Source organism: Protopterus annectens, chromosome 4.part0 (assembly GCF_019279795.1).
Source record: "Protopterus annectens isolate FY-2018-M chromosome 4.part0, PAN1.0, whole genome shotgun sequence".
NCBI lineage: Eukaryota > Metazoa > Chordata > Ceratodontiformes > Protopteridae > Protopterus > Protopterus annectens.
This window is the reverse complement of record NC_056733.1, coordinates 1,051,095,049-1,051,113,686: the sequence shown is the minus strand read 5'-3', so window position 1 is coordinate 1,051,113,686 and position 18,638 is coordinate 1,051,095,049. Positions and strand designations below refer to the sequence as shown.

Genomic DNA, 18,638 nt, shown 5'->3' with positions numbered 1-18,638 from the left:
TAAAAATTAAAAAACCCTTTGGGTTTTAAATTGGGGAGCCCTCCCGGGGCCCTCTTAAAAATGCCCATAGCCCTAAACCCTCCCGTAAAAAAAATTTGTAAAAAAAATTAAAATAAAAATAAATTTAGGGAACGAAATGTGTACCCTCGGGGGGCCTCAAAAACTGAAAAGAATAGGGTCAGCTAAAGGGCTAAAACAAATGTAAAATAAATAATATGAAACATATAATCTGTAGAAATTATCAAGGACAGCATCAATGAGGGCCTAGGAAGCATATAATCTGTAGAAAGCAGCATTATGGTAATCACCAACAGGGGCATAGAAAACATATAATCTGTCAAAAGCACCATCATGGTCAGTATCATAGGGGCCCTAGGAAACATATAATCTGCAGAAAGCAGTATTATTGTCATCACAAATAGGGGCCTAGGAAACATATAATCTGTTGAAGGCAGTATCAATGTCATCATCAACATCAGCCTAGGAAACATGTATTCTGTAGAATTCAGCATCATGGTCTTCACCAGCAGGGACCTAGGAAACATATAATCTGTAGAAAGCAGTATAATAGTCAGCATCAATGGGGACATAGGAAACATATAATCTGTAGATACCAGTATCATGGTCAGCATCAATGGGGGTCTAGGAAATATGTAATCTGTACAAAGCAGTATCACGGTCAGCATTGATGGCTGCTTAGAAAACATATAATCTATAATAAGATGCATCAGGGTCAGCATCAATGGGGCCCTAGAAAACATATATTATATAGAAACCAGTACTGTGGTCAGCATCAGTGGGGGCCTACGAAACATATAATCTGTAGAAAGTAGTATCATGGTCATTACCAAAAGGGGCATAGGAAACATATAACCCCTAGAAGGTGGTATAATATCAGCATCAATGGGGGCCTAGGAAACATATAATCTGTAGGAAGCAGTATCATGGTCATCACCAACAGGGTCCTAGGAAACATATAATCTGTAGAAAGCAGTATCATGGTAATCACCAACAGGGGGCTAGGAAACATATAATCTGTAGAAAGCAGTATCATGGTCAGTATCAATGTGGGCCTAGGAAACATATAATCTGTAGAAAGCAGTATCATGTCAGTATCAATAGGGGCCTAGGATACATATAATCTGTAGAAAGCAGTATCATGGTCAGCATTAATGGGGGCCTAGGAAACATATAATATGTAGGAAGCAGTATAATGATCATCACCTACATGGGCATAGTAAACACATAATCTGTAGAAAGCAGTATCCTGTTCAGTATCAACAGGGGCATAGGAAACATCTAATCTGTAGAAAGCAGTATCATGGTCAGCATTAATGGGGGCCTATGAAACATGTAATCTTTAGAAAGCAATATCATGGTCATCACCAACAGGGTCTAGGAAACATGTAATCTGTAGAAAGCAGTATCATAGCCAGCATCAATTGTGGCTTAGGAAACATATAATTTGTAGAAAGTAGTACCATTCTCAGCATCAATGGAGGCCTAGAAAACATATAATCTGTAGAAAGCAGTATCATGGTTAGAATCAGCAGGGGCCTAGAAAACATATAAACTGTAGAAAGCAGTATTATGGTCAGCATCAAAAGTGGCCTAGGAAACATATAATCTGTGAAAAGTAGTTTCATTCTCAGCATCAATGGAGGCCTGGAAAACTGATAATCTGTAGAAAGCAGTATCATGGTCAGAATCAGCAGGGGCCTAGAAAAAAATATAAACTGTAGAAAGCAGTATTATGGTCAGCATCAATGGGGGACTAGGAAACATATAATCTGGAAAAAGCAGCATCATTCTTATCACCAACAGGGCCTAAAAAACATATAATATGTAGAAAGTAGTATCATGGTCATAACCAACAGGGGCAGTATCATAGTCAGCTCAATGGGGGCCTAGGAAACATATAATCTGTAGAAAGCAGTACCATGGTAAGCATCAATGGGGGCCTAGGAAATATATAATCTGTAGAATGCAGTATCATGGTCATTACCAACAGGGGCATAGGAAACATATAATATTTAGAAAGCAGTCTCATGGTCATCATCAACAGGGACCTAGGAAACATATAATCTGTAGAAAGCAGTATCATGGTCAGCTCAATGGGGGCCTAAGAAACATATAATCTGAAGAAAGCAGTATCATGGTCAGCATGAATGGGGGCCTAGGAAACATGTAATATGTAGAAAGCAGTATCATGGTCATCACCAACATGGCATAGGAAACATATAATCTATAGAAATTATCATAGACAGCAACAATGGGGGCCTAGGAAACATATAATCTGTAGAAAGCAGTATCATGGTCATCACCAACAGGTGTCAAGGAAAAATATAATCTGTAGAAAGCAGAATCATGCTCAGCAACAATGGGAGCCTACAAAATATATAATCTTTAAAAAGCAGTATCATGGCCATCACCAACAGGGGCCTAGGAAACATATAATCTTTAGAAAGCAGCATCATGGTCATCAGAAAAAGGGTCCTTGGAAACATATAATCTGTAGAAATAGGTATCATGGTCATCACCAACATTAACCTAGGAAACATATCATCTGTAGAAAGCAGCATTATTGTCATCACCAACAAGGGCCTTGTAAACATATAATCTGTAAAAAGCAGTATCATGGTCAGCATCAATGGGGGCCTAGGAAACATATAATCTGTATAAAGCAGTATCCTGGTCATCACCAGCAGGGCCCTAGGAACTATAAAATCTGTAGAAAGCAGAATCATGGTCAGCATCAATGGGGGCCTAGGAAGCATATAATCTGGAGAAAGCAATTTCATGGTCATCACCAACAGGGGAATAGGAAACATAATCTGTAGAAAGCAGTATCATGGTCAGCTCCAATGTTGGCCCAGGAAACATGTAAACTGTAGAAAGCAGTATCATGGCCCGCATCAATGGGGACATAGGAAACATATAATCTGTAGAAAGCAGTATCAGGGTCAGCATCAAAGAGGGCATAGGAAACATATGATCTATATAAAGCAGTATCATGGTCATCATCAACAGGGACCTAAGAAACATATAATCTGTAGAAAGCAGTATCATGACCATCACCAACAGGGATTTAAGAAAAATATAATCTGTAGAAAGCAGAATCATGGTCAGCAACAATGGGGGCCTACAAAATATATAATCTGTAGAAAGCAGTATCATGGTCATCACCAACAGGGGCATAGGAAACATATAATCTGTAGAAAGCAGTATCATAGTCAGCATCAATGGGGGCATAGGAAACATATAATCTGTAGAAAGCAGTATCATGGTCAGCATCAATGGGTCCTAAAAAAATATAATTGTAGAAAGCAGTATCACGGTCAACATCAGTGGGGGCCTACGGAACCTATAATCTGTAGAAAACATTATCATGGCCATCGCCAACAGGGACTTAGGAAAGATATAATCTTTAGAAAGCAGCATCATGGTCATCAGCAACAACGGCCTAGGAAATATATAATCTGTAAAAATCAGTATCATGGTCATCACCAACAGGGACCTAGGAAACATATCATCTATAGAAAGCAGTATCATGGTCATCACCAACAGGGGCCTAGGAAACATATAATCTGTAGAAAGCAGTATCATGGTCAGCATCAATGTGGCTTAGGAAACATATAATCTGTAGAAAGCAGTATCATGGTCAGCATCAATGGGAGCATAGGAAATACATAAGCTGTAGAAAGCAGTATCATGGTCAGCATCAGTGGGGGCCTAGGAAACATATAATCCGTAGAAAGAAGTATCATGCACAGCCTCAGCAGGGGCCTAGGAAACATATAATATGTAGAAAGCAGTATCCTGGTCAGCATCAATGGGGACCTTGGAAACATATAATCTCTAGAAAGCAGTATCAAGGTCAGCATCAATGGGGCCTAGGAAACATATAATCTGCAGAATGCAGTATCATGGTCATCACCACAAAGGGCCCGGGAAACATATAACCCGTAGAAAGCAATATCTAGGTCAGCATCCGAAGGGGCCTAGGAAACATATAATCTGCAGAAAGCAGTATCATGGTCATCACCAACAGGGGCCTAGGAACATATTTACTGTAGAACACAGTATCATGGTCATCAGAAAAGGGGCCCATGAAACATAATCTGTAGAAAGCATAATCACGGTCATCACCAACAGGGGCCTAGGAAACATATAATCTGTAGAAAGCAGTATCATGGTCAGCATCAATGGGGGCCTAGGAAACATATAATCTGTAGAAAGCAGTACCATGGTCAGCATCAGTGGTGGCCTAGGAAACATATAATTTGTAGAAAGCAGCATCATGGTCATCACCAACTGGGGCATAGGAAACATTTAATCTGTAGAAATTATCATGGACAGCATCAATGGGGGCCTAGGAAACACAATCTTGTCAGAGCAGTAACATGGTCAGCATCACTGGGATCATAGGAAACATATAACCTTTGAAAGCAGCATAGTGTTCATCACCAACAAGCACCTAGAAAACATATATTCAGTATAAAGCAGTGTCCTGGTCAGTATCACTGGGGGCTTTAAGAAACATACAATCTGTAGAAAGTTGTAGCATGGTCATCACCAACAGCGGCCTAAGAAACATACAATCTGTAGAAAGATGTATCATTATCATGACCAACAGGGGCATAGGAAACATATAATCTGTAGAAATCAGTATCATAGTCAACATCAATAGGGGTCTAGGAAACATAATTTGTAGAAAGCAGTATCATGGTTAGCATCAGTGGGGGACTAGGAAACATATAATCTGTAGAAAGCAGTATCATGGTCATCATCAACAGGGGCATATGAAACATAATCTGTAGATATTATCATGGACAGCATCAATGGGGGCCTAGGAAACATAATCTTGTCAGTCCAGTATCATGGTCAGCATCAATGGGGGCATAGGAAACATATAATCTTAGAAAGCAGCATAATTGTTATCACCAACAGGGGCATAAAAACATGCAATCTGTAGAAAGCAGTATCCTATTCAGCATCAATGGGGACCTAAGAAACATATAATCTGTAGAAAGATGTATCATTATCATCACCAACAGGGACGTAAAAACATATAATCTGTAGAAAGCAGTATCATGGTAAGCATCAACAAGGGTCTAGGAAACAGAAAGCAGTATCATGGTCAGCATCAGTGGGGGCCTAGGAAACATATATGCTGTAGAAAGCAGTACATGGTCACCATCATTGGGGGCCTAGGCAACATATAATCAGTAGAAAGCAGTATCATGGTCAAAATCAGCAGGGGCATAGGAATCATATAATCTGTAGAAAGCAGTATTATGGTCATTACCAAAGGGGGACTAGGAGACATATAATCCGTAGAAAGCAGTATAATGGTCATCACCAACAGGGGCCTAGGAAACATATAATCTGTAGAAAGCAGTGTCATGGTCATTACCAACAGGAGCCTAGGAAACATATAATCTGTAAAAAGCTGTATCATGGTCAGCATCAATGGGGGTCTAGGAAGCATATAATTGATAAAAAGCAGCATCATAGTCATCACCTACAGGGGCCTAAAAACATATAATTTGTATAAAGCAGTATCATGGTCATCATCAACAGGGGTCTAGGAAACATATTCTGTAGAAAGCAGTATCATGGTCTTCACCAACAGGGACTTAGGAAACATATATTCTGTAGAAAGCAGTACAGTAGTCAGCATCAATGGAGGTATAGGAAACATATAATCTGTAGAAAGCAGTATCATGGTCAGCATCAATGGCTGCCTAGGAAACATATAATCTGTAAAAAGTACTACCATGGTCAGCATCAATGGGGGTCAAGGAAACATATAATCTGCAGAAAGCAGTATCATGGTCAGCATCAATGGTTGCCTAGGAAACATATAATCTGTAAAAAGTACTACCATGGTCAGCATCAATGGGGCCCTTGGAAACATATAATATGTAGAAACCAGTATTATGGTCAGCATCACTGAGGGACTAGGAAATATATAATCTGTAGAAAGTAGTACCATGGTCATTACCAACAGGGGCCTAGGAAACATATAATCTGTAGAAAGTAGTATCATGGTCATCACCAACAGGGGCATAGGAAACATATAATCTGTAGAAAGTAGTATCATGGTCATCACCAACAGGGGCATAGGAAGCGTATAATCTGTAGAAAGTAGTATCATGGTCATTACCAACAGGGGCCTAGAAAACATATAATCTGTAGAAAGTAGTATCATGGTAATCACCAACAGGGGCAAAGGAAACATATAATCTGTAGAATGTAGTATCATGGTCAGCATCAACAGGGGCCTAGGAAACATATACTCTGTAGAAAGTATTATCATGGTTATCACCAACAGGGGCCTAGGAAACACATAATCTGTAGAAAGCAGTATCCTGGTCAGCATCAATGAGGACCTAAGAAACATACAATCTGTAGAAAGCAGTATCATGGTCATCACCGACAGGGGATTAAGAAACATATATTCTGAAGAAAGCAGTTTCATTATCATCACCAAAATGTGCATAGGAAACATATAATCTGTTGAAAGCAGTATCATGGTCAGCATCAATAGGGGCCAAGGAAACATATAATCTGTAGAAAGCAGTATCATGGTCAGCATCAATGGGGGCCTAGGAATCATATAATCTGTAGAAAGCAGGATCATGGTCACCATCACTGGGGCCAAGGAAACATATAATCAGTAGAAAGCAGTATCTTGGTCAGAATCAGCAGGGGCCTAAAAATCATATAATCTGTAGAAATCAGTATCATGGTCAGCATTAATGGTCACCTAGGAAACATATAATCTGTACAAAGCAGTATCATGGTCATCACATACAGGGGCCTTGGAAACATATAATGTATAGAAAGCAGTATCATGGATAGCATCAATGGGGGCCTAGGAATTACATAATCTGTAGAAAATGTTATCATGGTCAGCATCAATGGGGGCCTAGGAGAAATATAATCTGCATAAGGCGGTATCACAGTCAGCATCAATGAGGCACCAGGAAGCATATATTCTGTAGAAAGCAGCATCATGATCATCACTTACATGGGCATAGGAAACGTATAATTTGTAGAAAGTAGCATCATGGTCAGTATAAGTGGGGGACTAGGATACATATAATCTGTGTAAAGCAGTATCATAGTCAGCATCAATGGGGGCATAGGAAACATATAATCTGTAGAAAGCAGTATTATGTTCAGCATCAATGGATGCCTAGGAAAAATATAATCTGTAGAAAGCAGTATCATGGTCAGCATCAATGGGGGCCTTGGAAACATATAATCTCTAGAAAGCAGTATCATGGTCAGCATCAATGGGGGCATAGGAAACATATAATATGTAGAAAGCAGTATCATGTCAGAATCAATAGGGGCTTAGGATGCATATAATCTGTAAAAATCAGTATCATAGTCAGCATCAATGGGGGCCTAGGAGATATATAATCTATAGAAGACAGTATCATGGTGATCACGAACATGGGCCTAGGAAGTATACAATATGTAGAAAGCAGTATCATGGTCATCACCAACATGGGCATATTAAACATATAATCTGTAGAAAGCAGTATCCTGGTCTGTATCAACAGGGGCAAAAGAAACATCTAATCTGTAGAAAGCAGTATTGAGGTCAGCATTAATGGGGGCCTAGGAAACACGTAATCTGTAGAAAGCAGTATCATGGTCATCACCAACAGGAGCCTAAAAAGCATATAATCTGCAGAAAACAGTATTGTGGTCATCACCAACAGGGGCCCAGGAAACATATAATCTGCAGAAAGCAATATCATGGTCATCACCAACAGTGGCCTAGGAAACATATAATCTGTAGAAAGCAGTATCATGGTCATCACCAACGGGGGCATAGGAAACATATAATCTGTAGAAAGCAGTATTGTGGTCAACACCAACAAGGACCAAGGAAACATGTAATCTGTAGAAAGCAGTATCATCATCAGCATCAATGGAGCCTCGGAAACTTATAATCTGTACAAAGTAGTATTATTCTCAGCATTAATGGGGGCCTAGGAAACATATAATCTGTAGAAAGCAGTATCATGGTCAGCATCAGCAGGCACCTAGGAAACATATAAACTGTAGAAAGCAGTAGTATGTTCAGTATCAATGGGCGACTAGGAAACATATAATCTGTAGAAAGCAGTATCATGGTCATCACCAACAGGGACCTAGGAAACAAATAATCTGTAGAAAGCAGTATCATTGCCAGCTAAATGGGGGCCAAGGAAACATATAATCTGTAGAAAGCAGTGTCATGGTCAGCATCAATGGTGACCTAGGAATCATATAACCTGTATAAAGCAGTATCATGGTGATCACCAACAGGGCATAGGAAACATATAATCTGTACAAAGCAGTATCATGGTCATAACCAACAGTGGCCAAGGAAACATATAGTCTGTACAAAGCAGTATCATAGTCAACTCAATGGGGGCTTACGAAACATATAATCTGAAGAAAGCAGTGTCATGGTCAGCATCAATGAGGGCCTAATAAACATATAACCCATAGAAAGCAGTATCATGGTGATCACCAACAGGGCCTAGGAAACATATAATCTGTAGAAAGTACTATTATTCTCAGCATTAATGTGGGCCTAGGAAACATATAATCTGTAGAAAGCAGCAGTACGTTCAGTATCAATGGGCGACTAGGAAACATATAATCTGTAGAAAGCAGTATCATGGTCATTACCAACAGGGGCATATGAAACATATAATATGTAGAAAGCAGTTTCCTGAACATCACCAACAGGGGAATAGAACACATAAACCTTAGGAAGCAGTATCATGGTCAGCATCAATGGGGGCCTAGGAAACATATAATCTGCAGAAAGCAATATCACTGTCATCACCAACAGGGGCCTATGAAACATATAATCTGTAGAAAGCAGCATCATGGTCATCACCAACAGGGTCCAATGAAAAATATATCTGTTGAATGCAGAATCATGGTCAGCAATAATGGGGGCCTAGGAAATATATAATCTGTAGAAAGCAGTATCATGGTCATCACCAAAAGGGGCATAGGAAACATATAATCTGTAGAAAGCAGTATCATGGTCAGCATCAATGGGCACCTAGGCAACATATGATCTGCAGAAAGAAGCATCATAGTCAGCATCACAGGGGGCATAGGAGACATAAAATCTGTAGAGAGCAGTATCATGGTCAGTATAAATGGGGGCCTAGGAAAAATATAGTCTGTAGAAAGCAGTATCAAAATCAGCATCAATGGGGCCTACAAAACATATAATCTGTAAAAAACTGAATCTTGGCCATCACCAACAGGGGCCTATGAAATATATAATCTTTAGAAAGCAGTATCATGGTCAGCATTGGCAGGGGCATAACAACATATAATCTATAGAAAGCAGTATCATGGTCATCACAAACAGGGGTCTATGAAAAATATAATCTGTAGAAAGCAGTATCCTGGTCAGCATCAATGGGGGCCTAGGAAACACAAAATCTGTAAAATGCAGTGTCATGGTCAGCATCAATATGGGCCTAGGAAACATATAATCTGTAGAAGCAGTATCGTGTCAGAATCAGCAGGGGCCTAGGATGCATATAATCTATAGAAATTAGTATCATAGTCATCACCAACAGGGGCCTAAGAAGCATATAATATGTAGAAAGCAGAATCATGGTCAGCATCAATGGGGAAAAGGAAACATTTAATCTGTAGAAAGCAGTATCATGGTCATCACCAACAGAGGCCTAGGAAACATATAATCTGTAGAAAGCAGTATCATGGTTATCACCAACAGAGACATAGGAAACATATAATCTGTAGAAAGCAGTATCATGGTCATCACCAACAACAGCCTAGGAAACATATAATCTGTAGAAAGTAGCATCATGGTCATCACCAACAGGGGCATAGGAAACATATAATCTGCAGAAAGCAGCATCATGGTCATCATCAACAGGGGCCTAGGAAACATATAATCTCTAGAAAGCAGTATCATGATCATCACCAACAGGGATCTAGGAAACATGTAATCTGTAGAAAGCAGTATCATGGTCAGCATCAATAGGACCTCGGAAACTTATAATCTCTAGAAAGCAGTATCATGGTCAGTATCAATGGGGGCCTAGGAAACATATCATTTGTAGAAAGCAGTATTATGGTCATTACTAATGCGGGGCTAGGAAACATATAATATGTAGAAGCAGCATCTTGGTCATCACCAACAGCGGCTTAGGAAACATATAATCTGTAGAAAGCAGTATCATGGTCAGCATCAATGGGGCCTAGGAAACATATAATCTTTAAAAAGCAGTATCATGGTCAGCATCAGCAGGTGCCTAGGGAACATATAAACTATAGAAAGCAGTAGTATGGTCAGCTTCAATGGGGGCCTAGGAAACATATAATCTGTAGAAAGCAGTATCATGGTCATCACCAACAAGGCCTAGGAGACATATAATCTGTAGAAAGCAATATCATAATCATAACCAACAGGGGCCTATGAAACATATTGTCTGTAGAAAACAGTATCATGGTCAGTATCAATGACAGTCTAGGAAACATATAATTTGTAGAACGCAGTACCATGATCATCACTAACAGGGGCCTAGGAAACATATACTCAGTAGAAAGCAGTATCATGGTCATCACAAACAGGGGCAGAGGAAACATATAACCTGTAGAAAGTAGTGTCATGGTCAACATCAATAAGGGCCTAGGAAACATATAATCTGTAGAAAGCAGTATCATGGTCACTATCAATGCGGGCCTAGGAAACATATAATCTGAAAAAAGTGGTAAAATTTTTACCATCATTGGGGGACTAGGAAACATATAATCTGTAGATAACAGTATCATGCTAAGAATCAGAAGGGGCCTAGGAAAAATATAATCTGTAGAAAGCAGTATCATGGTCATCACTTACAGGGTCCTAAAAAACATATAATCTGTACAAAGCAGTATCATGATCAGCATCAATATGAGCCTAGAAAACATATAATCTGTAGAAAGCAGTATCATGGTCAGCATCAATGGGGGCCTAAGAAACATATAATCTGTAGAAAGCAGTATCATGGTCATCACCAACAGGGGCATAGGAAACATATAATCTGGGGGGGGCTAGGAAACATAGTATGTAGAAAGCATTATCATGGTCATCATAAATAGGGGCCTAGGAAACATATAATCTGTATAAAGATGTGTCACGGTCATCATCAACAGGGGCCTAGGAAACATATAATATGTAGAATGGAGTATCATGGTCATCGCCAACATGGCCCTAGGAAATATATAATCTGTAGAAATCAGTCATGGTCAGCATCAATGGAGGCCTAGAAAAAATATAATCCTTAGAACGCAGTATCATGGTCAGCATCAATGTCGGCATAGGAAACATATAATCTGTTGAAAGCAGTATCATGGACAGCATCAATGGGGGCCTAGGAAACATATAATCTGCAGAAAGCAGTATCAGGGTTATCACCAACAGGGGCAGAGAAATCAGAAAATCTGTAGAAAGCAGTATCATGGTCAGCATCAATGGGTGCCTAGGAGAAAGATAATCGGGGGCCTAGGAGAAATATAATCTGTAGAAATTAGTATCACGGTCAGCATCAATGGGGGGTCTACGAAACATATACCTGTAGAAAGTAGTATCATGGCCATCAACAACAGTGGCTTAGGAAACATAATCTTTAGAAAGCAGCATCATGGTCATCAGCAACAGGGGCCTAGGAATCATATAATCTGTAGAAATCAGTATAATGGTCATCATCAACAGGGACCTAGGAAACAATTCATCTATAGAAAGCAGTATCATGGGCATCACCAACAGGGGATTAGGAAACATATAATCAGTAAAAAGCAGTATCATGGTCAGCATCAATGGGGCCTAGGAAACATATTAATTCTAGAAAGCAGTATCACGGTCAGCATCAATGGGGTCCTAGGAAACATATAATCTGTAGAAAGCAGTATCATGGTCAGCATCAATGGGGCCTAGGAAACATATAACCTGTATAAAGCAGTATCATGGTCAGCATCAGCAGGGGCCTAGGAAACATATAATCTGTAGAAAGCAGTATCATGGTCATCACCAACAGGGGCCTAGGAAAAATATAATCTGTAGAAAGCAGTATCCTGGTCAGCATCAATAGGGCATAGGAAACATATAATCTGCAGAAAGCAGTATCATGGTCATCACCAACAGGGGCGTTGGAAACATATAATCTGTAGAAAGCAGTATACTAGTTAGCATCAATGGCGGCCTAGGAAACATATAATATATAGAAAGCAGTATCATGGTCATCATCAGTGGGGGCCTGGGAAACATGTAATTTGTAGAAAGCAGGATCATGGTCATCACGAACAGGGGCATAGGAAACATATAATCTGTAGAAAGCAGTATCATGGTCATCATTAACAGGGGCCCTAGGAAAAATATAATATGTAGAAAGCAGTATCATGGTCATCACCAACAGGTGCCTATGAAACATATCATCTGTAGAAACAGTATCATGGTCATCACTAACGGGGCCTTAGGAAACATATAATCTGTAGAAAGCAGTATCATGATCATCAGCAACAGGGACATAGGAAACATATCATCTATAGAAACTAGTATCATGGTCGTCACCAAAGTGGACTGGGAAAGATATAATCTGTAGAAAGCAATATCATGGTCATCACTAACAGGTGACTAGGAAATATAAAATCTGTAGAAAGCAGAATCATGGTCAGCATCAATGGGGGCCTAGGAAATAAAAAATCTGTAGAAAACAGTGTAATGGTCATCAGCAACAGGGAACTAGGAAACCTGTAATCTGTAAAAAGCAGTATCATGGTCATCACCAACAGGGAGTAATGAAAAATATAATCTGTAGAAAGAATAATCAAGGTCAGCATCAATAGGGGCCTAGGAAACATATAATCTGTAGAAAGCAGTATCATGGTTATCAGCAAAAGGGGCACAGAAAACATATAATCTGTAGAAAGCAGTATCATGGTCATCACCAACAGGGACATTGGAAAGATATAATCTGTAGAAAGCAGTATCATGGTCAGCATCAATAAGGCCTAGGAAACATATAATCTGCAGAAAGCAGTATCATGGTCATCATCATTGGGGACTTGGAAACATATAATCTGTAGAAAACAGGATCATGGTCATCACCAACAGAGGCATAGGAAACATATAATCTGTAGAAAGCAGGATCATGGTCATCATCAACAGGGGCCTAGGAAAAACATAATCTGTAGAAAGCAGTATCATGGTCATCACCAACAGGGGCGTAGGAAACATATAATAAGTAGAAAGCAGTATACTAGTTAGCATCTATGGCGGTCTAGGAAACATATAATATATAGAAAGCAGTATCATGGTCATCATCAGTGGGGGCCTGGGAAACATGTAATCTGTAGAAAGCAGGATCATGGTCATCACGAACAGGGGCATAGGAAACATATAATCTGTAGAAAGCAGTATCATGGTCATCATTAACAGGGGCCCTAGGAAAAATATAATATGTAGAAAGCAGTCTCATGGTCATCACCAACAGGTGCCTAGCAAACATATAATCTGTAGAAAACAGTATCATGGTCATCACCAGCGAGGCCTTAGGAAACATATAATCTGCAGAAAGCAGTATCATGATCATCAGCAACAGGGACATAGGAAACATAGAATCTATAGAAAGCAACATCATGGTCATCACCAAAGTGGACTGGGAAACATTTAATCTGTAGAAAGCATTATCATGGTCATCACCAACAGGTGACTAGGAAATATAAAATCTGTAGAAAGCAGAATCATGGTCAGCATCAATGGGGGCCTAGAAAATAAAAAATCTGTAGAAAACAGTGTAATGGTCATCAGCAACAGGGAACTAGGAAACCTGTAATCTGTAAAAAGCAGTATCATGGTCATCACCAACAGGGAGTAATGAAAAATATAATCTGTAGAAAGAATAATCAAGGTCAGCATCAATAGGGGCCTAGGAAACATATAATCTGTAGAAAGCAGTATCATGGTCAGCATCAGCAGGGGCCTAGGAAACACATAATCTGTAGAAAGCAGTATCATAGTGATGACCAACAGGGACCTAAGAAAAATATACTCTGTAGAAAGCAGTATCCTGGTCAGCATCAATGAGGGCCTAGGAAACATATAATCTGCAGAAAGAAGTATCATGGTCAGCATTAATGGGGCATAGGAAACATATAATCTGCAGATAGCAGTATCATGGTCATCACCAACAGGGCATAGGAAACATATAATCTGTAGAAAGCAGTATACTAGTTAGCATCAATGGGAGCCTGGGAAACATATAAACTGTAGAAAGCAGTATCATGGTTATCAGCAAAAGGGGCCCAGAAAACATATAATCTGTAGAAAGCAGTATCATGGTCATCACCAACAGGGATATTGGAAAGATACAATCTGTAGAAAGCAGTATCATGGACAGCATCAATAAGGCCTAGGAAACATATAATCTGTAGAAAGCAGTATCATGGTCATCATCATTGGGGGGTTGGGAAACATATAATCTGTAGAAAGCAGAATCATGGTCATCAGCAACAGGGACATAGGAAACATATCATCTATAGAAAGCAGTATCATGGTCATAACCAAAGTGGACTGCGAAACATATAATCTGTAGAAAGCAGTATCATGGTCATCACCAACAGGTGACTAGGAAATATAAAATCTGTAGAAAGCAGAATCATGGTCAGCATCAATAGGGCCTAGGAAATAAAAAATCTGTAGAAAACAGTGTAATGGTCATCAGCAACAGGGCCCTAGGAAACCTATAATCTGTAAAAAGCAGTATCATGGTCATCACCAACAGGGAGTAATGAAAAATATAATCTGTAGAAAGAATAATCAAGGTCAGCATCAATAGGGGCCTAGGAAACATATAATCTGTAGAAAGCAGTATCATGGTCAACATCAGCAGGGGCCTAGGAAACATATAATCTGTAGAAAGCAGTATCATAGTGATGACCAACAGGGACCTAGGAAAAATATAATCTGTAGAAAGCAGTATCCTGGTCAGCATTAATGAGGGCCTAGGAAACATATAATCTGCAGAAAGAAGTATCATGGTCAGCATTAATGGGGCATAGGAAACATATAATCTGCAGATAGCAGTATCATGGCCATCACCAACAGGGGCATAGGAAACATATAATCTGTAGAAAGCAGTATACTAGTTAGCATCAATGGGAGCCTGGGAAACATATAAACTGTAGAAAGCAGTATCATGGTTATCAGCAAAATGGGCCCAGAAAACATATAATCTGTAGAAAGCAGTATCATGGTCATCACCAACAGGGATATTGGAAAGATATAATCTGTAGAAAGCAGTATCATGGTCAGCATCAATAAGGCCTAGGAAACATATAATCTGTAGAAAGCAGTATCATGGTCATCATCATTGGGGGCTTGGGAAACATATAATCTGTAGAAAGCAGAATCATGGTCATCACCAACAGAGGCATAGGAAACATATAATCTGTAGAAAGCAGTATCATGGTCATCATCAACAGGGGCCTAGGAAACATATAATCTGTAGAAAGCAGTATCATGGTCATCACCAACAGGTGCCTAGGAAACATATAATCTGTAGAAAGCAGTATCATGGTCATCACCAATGGGGGCCTAGGAAACATAATCTGTAGAAAGCAGTATCATGGTCATCAGCAACAGGGACCTTGAAAACATATAATCTATAGAAAGCAGTATCATGGTCATCAACAGGTGCCTAGGAAACATAAAATCTGTAGAAAGCAGAATCATGGTCAGCATCAATGGGGGCATAGGAAACATATAATCTGTAGAAAGCAGTATCATGGTCAGCATCAATGGGTGCCTAGGAAGAATAAAATCTGTAGAAAACAGTATCATGGTCATCAGCAACAGGGACCTAGGAAACATATAATCTGTAGAAAGCAGTATCATGGTCAGCATCATTGCGGGTTTAAGAAACATATAATATGTAGAAAACAGTATCATTGTCATCATCAACAGAGGCCAAGGATACATATAATCTGTAGAAAGCAGTATCATGGTCATCACCAACAGGGAGTAATGAAAAATATAATCTGTAGAAAGTAGTATCATGGTCAGCATCAATGGGGGCATAGGAAACATATAATATGTAGAAAGCAGTATCATGGTCAGCATCAATGGGGGTCTAAATAAAATATAATCTGTAGAAAACAGTATCACAGTCAGCATCTATGGGGTCCTAGGAAACATATAATCTGTAGAAAGCAGTATCATGGTCATCACCAACAGGGGCCTAAGAAACATATAATATGTAGAAATCAATATCATGATCATTAAAAACAGGGACCTAGGAAACATATCTGTAGAAAGCAGTATCATGGTCATCAGCAGCAGGGGCCTAAGAAACATATAATCTGTAGAAAGCAGTATCATGGTCAGCATCAATTGGGCCTAGGAAACATATAATCTGTAGAAAGCAGTATCATGGTCAATATCAATGGGGGCCTAACAACATATAATCTGAAGAAAGCAGTATCATGGTCATCATCAACAGGGGCATAGGAAACATATAATCTGTAGAAAGCAGTATCATGGTCATCACCAATGGGGGCCTAGGAAACATATAATCTGTAGAAAGCAGTATCATGGTGATCATAAACAAAGACCTAGGAAACATATAATCTGTTAAAGGCAGTATAATGGTCATCACCAACAGGGGTCTAGGAGACATAAAATCTGTAGAAAGCAGATTCATGATCAGCATCAATGGGGGCCTAGGAAACATATAATCTGTAGAAAGCAGTATCATGGTCAATATCAATGGGGGCCTAACAACATATAATCTGAAGAAAGCAGTATCATGGTCATCATCAACAGGGGCATAGGAAACATATAATCTGTAGAAAGCAGTATCATGGTCATCACCAATGGGGGCCTAGGAAACATATAATCTGTAGAAAGCAGTATCATGGTCATCACCAACATGGACCTAGGAAACATATAATCTGTAGAAAGCAGTATCATGGTTATCACCAACAGGGGCATATGAAACATGTAATCTATAGAAAGCAGTTCCATGGTCATCACCAACAGGGGAATAGGAAGCATAATCTGTTGAAAGCAGTATCATAGTCAGCATCAATGTGGGCACAGGAAACATATAATCTGTAGAAAGCATTATCATTGTCATCACCAACAGGGGCTAGGAAACATATAATCTGTAGAAAGCATATTGTGGTCATCACCAACAGAGGCCTAGGTAACATATAATCTGTAGAAGGCATAATCACGGTCAGCAACAATGGGGGCCTAGGAAATATATAATCTGTAGAAAGCAGTATCATGGTCATCACTAACAGAAGCATAGTAAAGAAATAATCTATATAAAGCATTATCATGCCATCATCAATGGGCAGCTAGGAAATATATAATCTGTAGAAAGAAACATCATAGTCAGCATCAATGGGGGCATAGGAAACATATAATCTGTAGAAAGCAGTATCATGGTCAGCATCAATGGGGGCCTAGGAAAAATATAATCTGTAGAAAGCAGTATCACAGTCAGCATCAATGGAGGCCTACGAAACATATAATCTGTAGAAAGCAGTATCATGGCCATCACCAACAGGGGCCTAGGAAACATATAATCTTTAGAAAGCAGCATCATGGTCATCAGCAACAGGGGCCTAGGAAACATATAATCTGTAGAAATCAGTTTCAAGGTAATCAGCAACATGGACCTAGGAAACATATCATCTGTAGAAAGCAGTATCATGGTCATCACCAAAAGGGGCCTAGGAAACATATAATCTGTAGAAAGCAGTATCATGGTCATCACCAAAAGGGGCATAGGAAACATATAATCTGTAGAAAGCAGTATCATGGTCAGCATCAATGGGGGCCTTGGAAACATATAATCTTTAGAAAGTAGTAAAATGGTCAGCATCAGCAGGGGCATAGGAAACATATTATCTGTAGAAAGCAGTATCATGGTCATCACAAACAGGCCCCTATGAAAAATATAATCTGTAGAAAGCAGTATCCTGGTCAGCATCAATGGGGGCCTAGGAAACATAATCTGTAGAAAGCAGTATCATGGTCATCATCAACAGGGGCTTAGGAAATATATAATCTGTAGAAAGCAATATCATAGTCAGCATCAATGGGGGCCAAGGAAACATATAATATGTAGAAAGTAATATTATGATCAGCATCAGCAGGGGCCTAGGAAACATATTATTCTTAGAAAGCAGTATAATGGTCATGACCAACAGGGGCTTAGGAAATGTATACTCTGTAGAAAGCAGCATCCTGGTAAACATCATTGGGGGCCTAGGAAACATATAATCTCTAGAAAGCAGTATCATGGTCATCACAAACAGGGCCCTATGAAACATAAAGACTGTAGAAAGCAGTATCATTGTCATTTTTCGTAACTGCCTCACCACACGGGATGGCGAATATACAAGTAGAATTAGACTATAATCCAGAATCGAGGGGAGTCAACGATAGATGGTTAAACATCACTAAAAATCAAACCAACCCTTTATTGACGCTGGATTTAGCAATGTCCAACTCTAGAAACACGAGTACTGACATTGCTGATATTGAACGTTTTAACATCTTAATTAAGCAATTGGAAAATGAC

The 18,638-nt window shown here is 39.4% G+C and overlaps 1 protein-coding gene across 1 annotated transcript in view; it reads right to left on the bottom strand.

Moving 5' to 3' along the window:
* Window positions 1–18,638, bottom strand: part of SPOCK1 (SPARC (osteonectin), cwcv and kazal like domains proteoglycan 1) — a 2,429,073-nt gene that overhangs the window by 2,307,519 nt on the left and 102,916 nt on the right. The gene's annotated exons all lie outside the window — the stretch shown is intronic.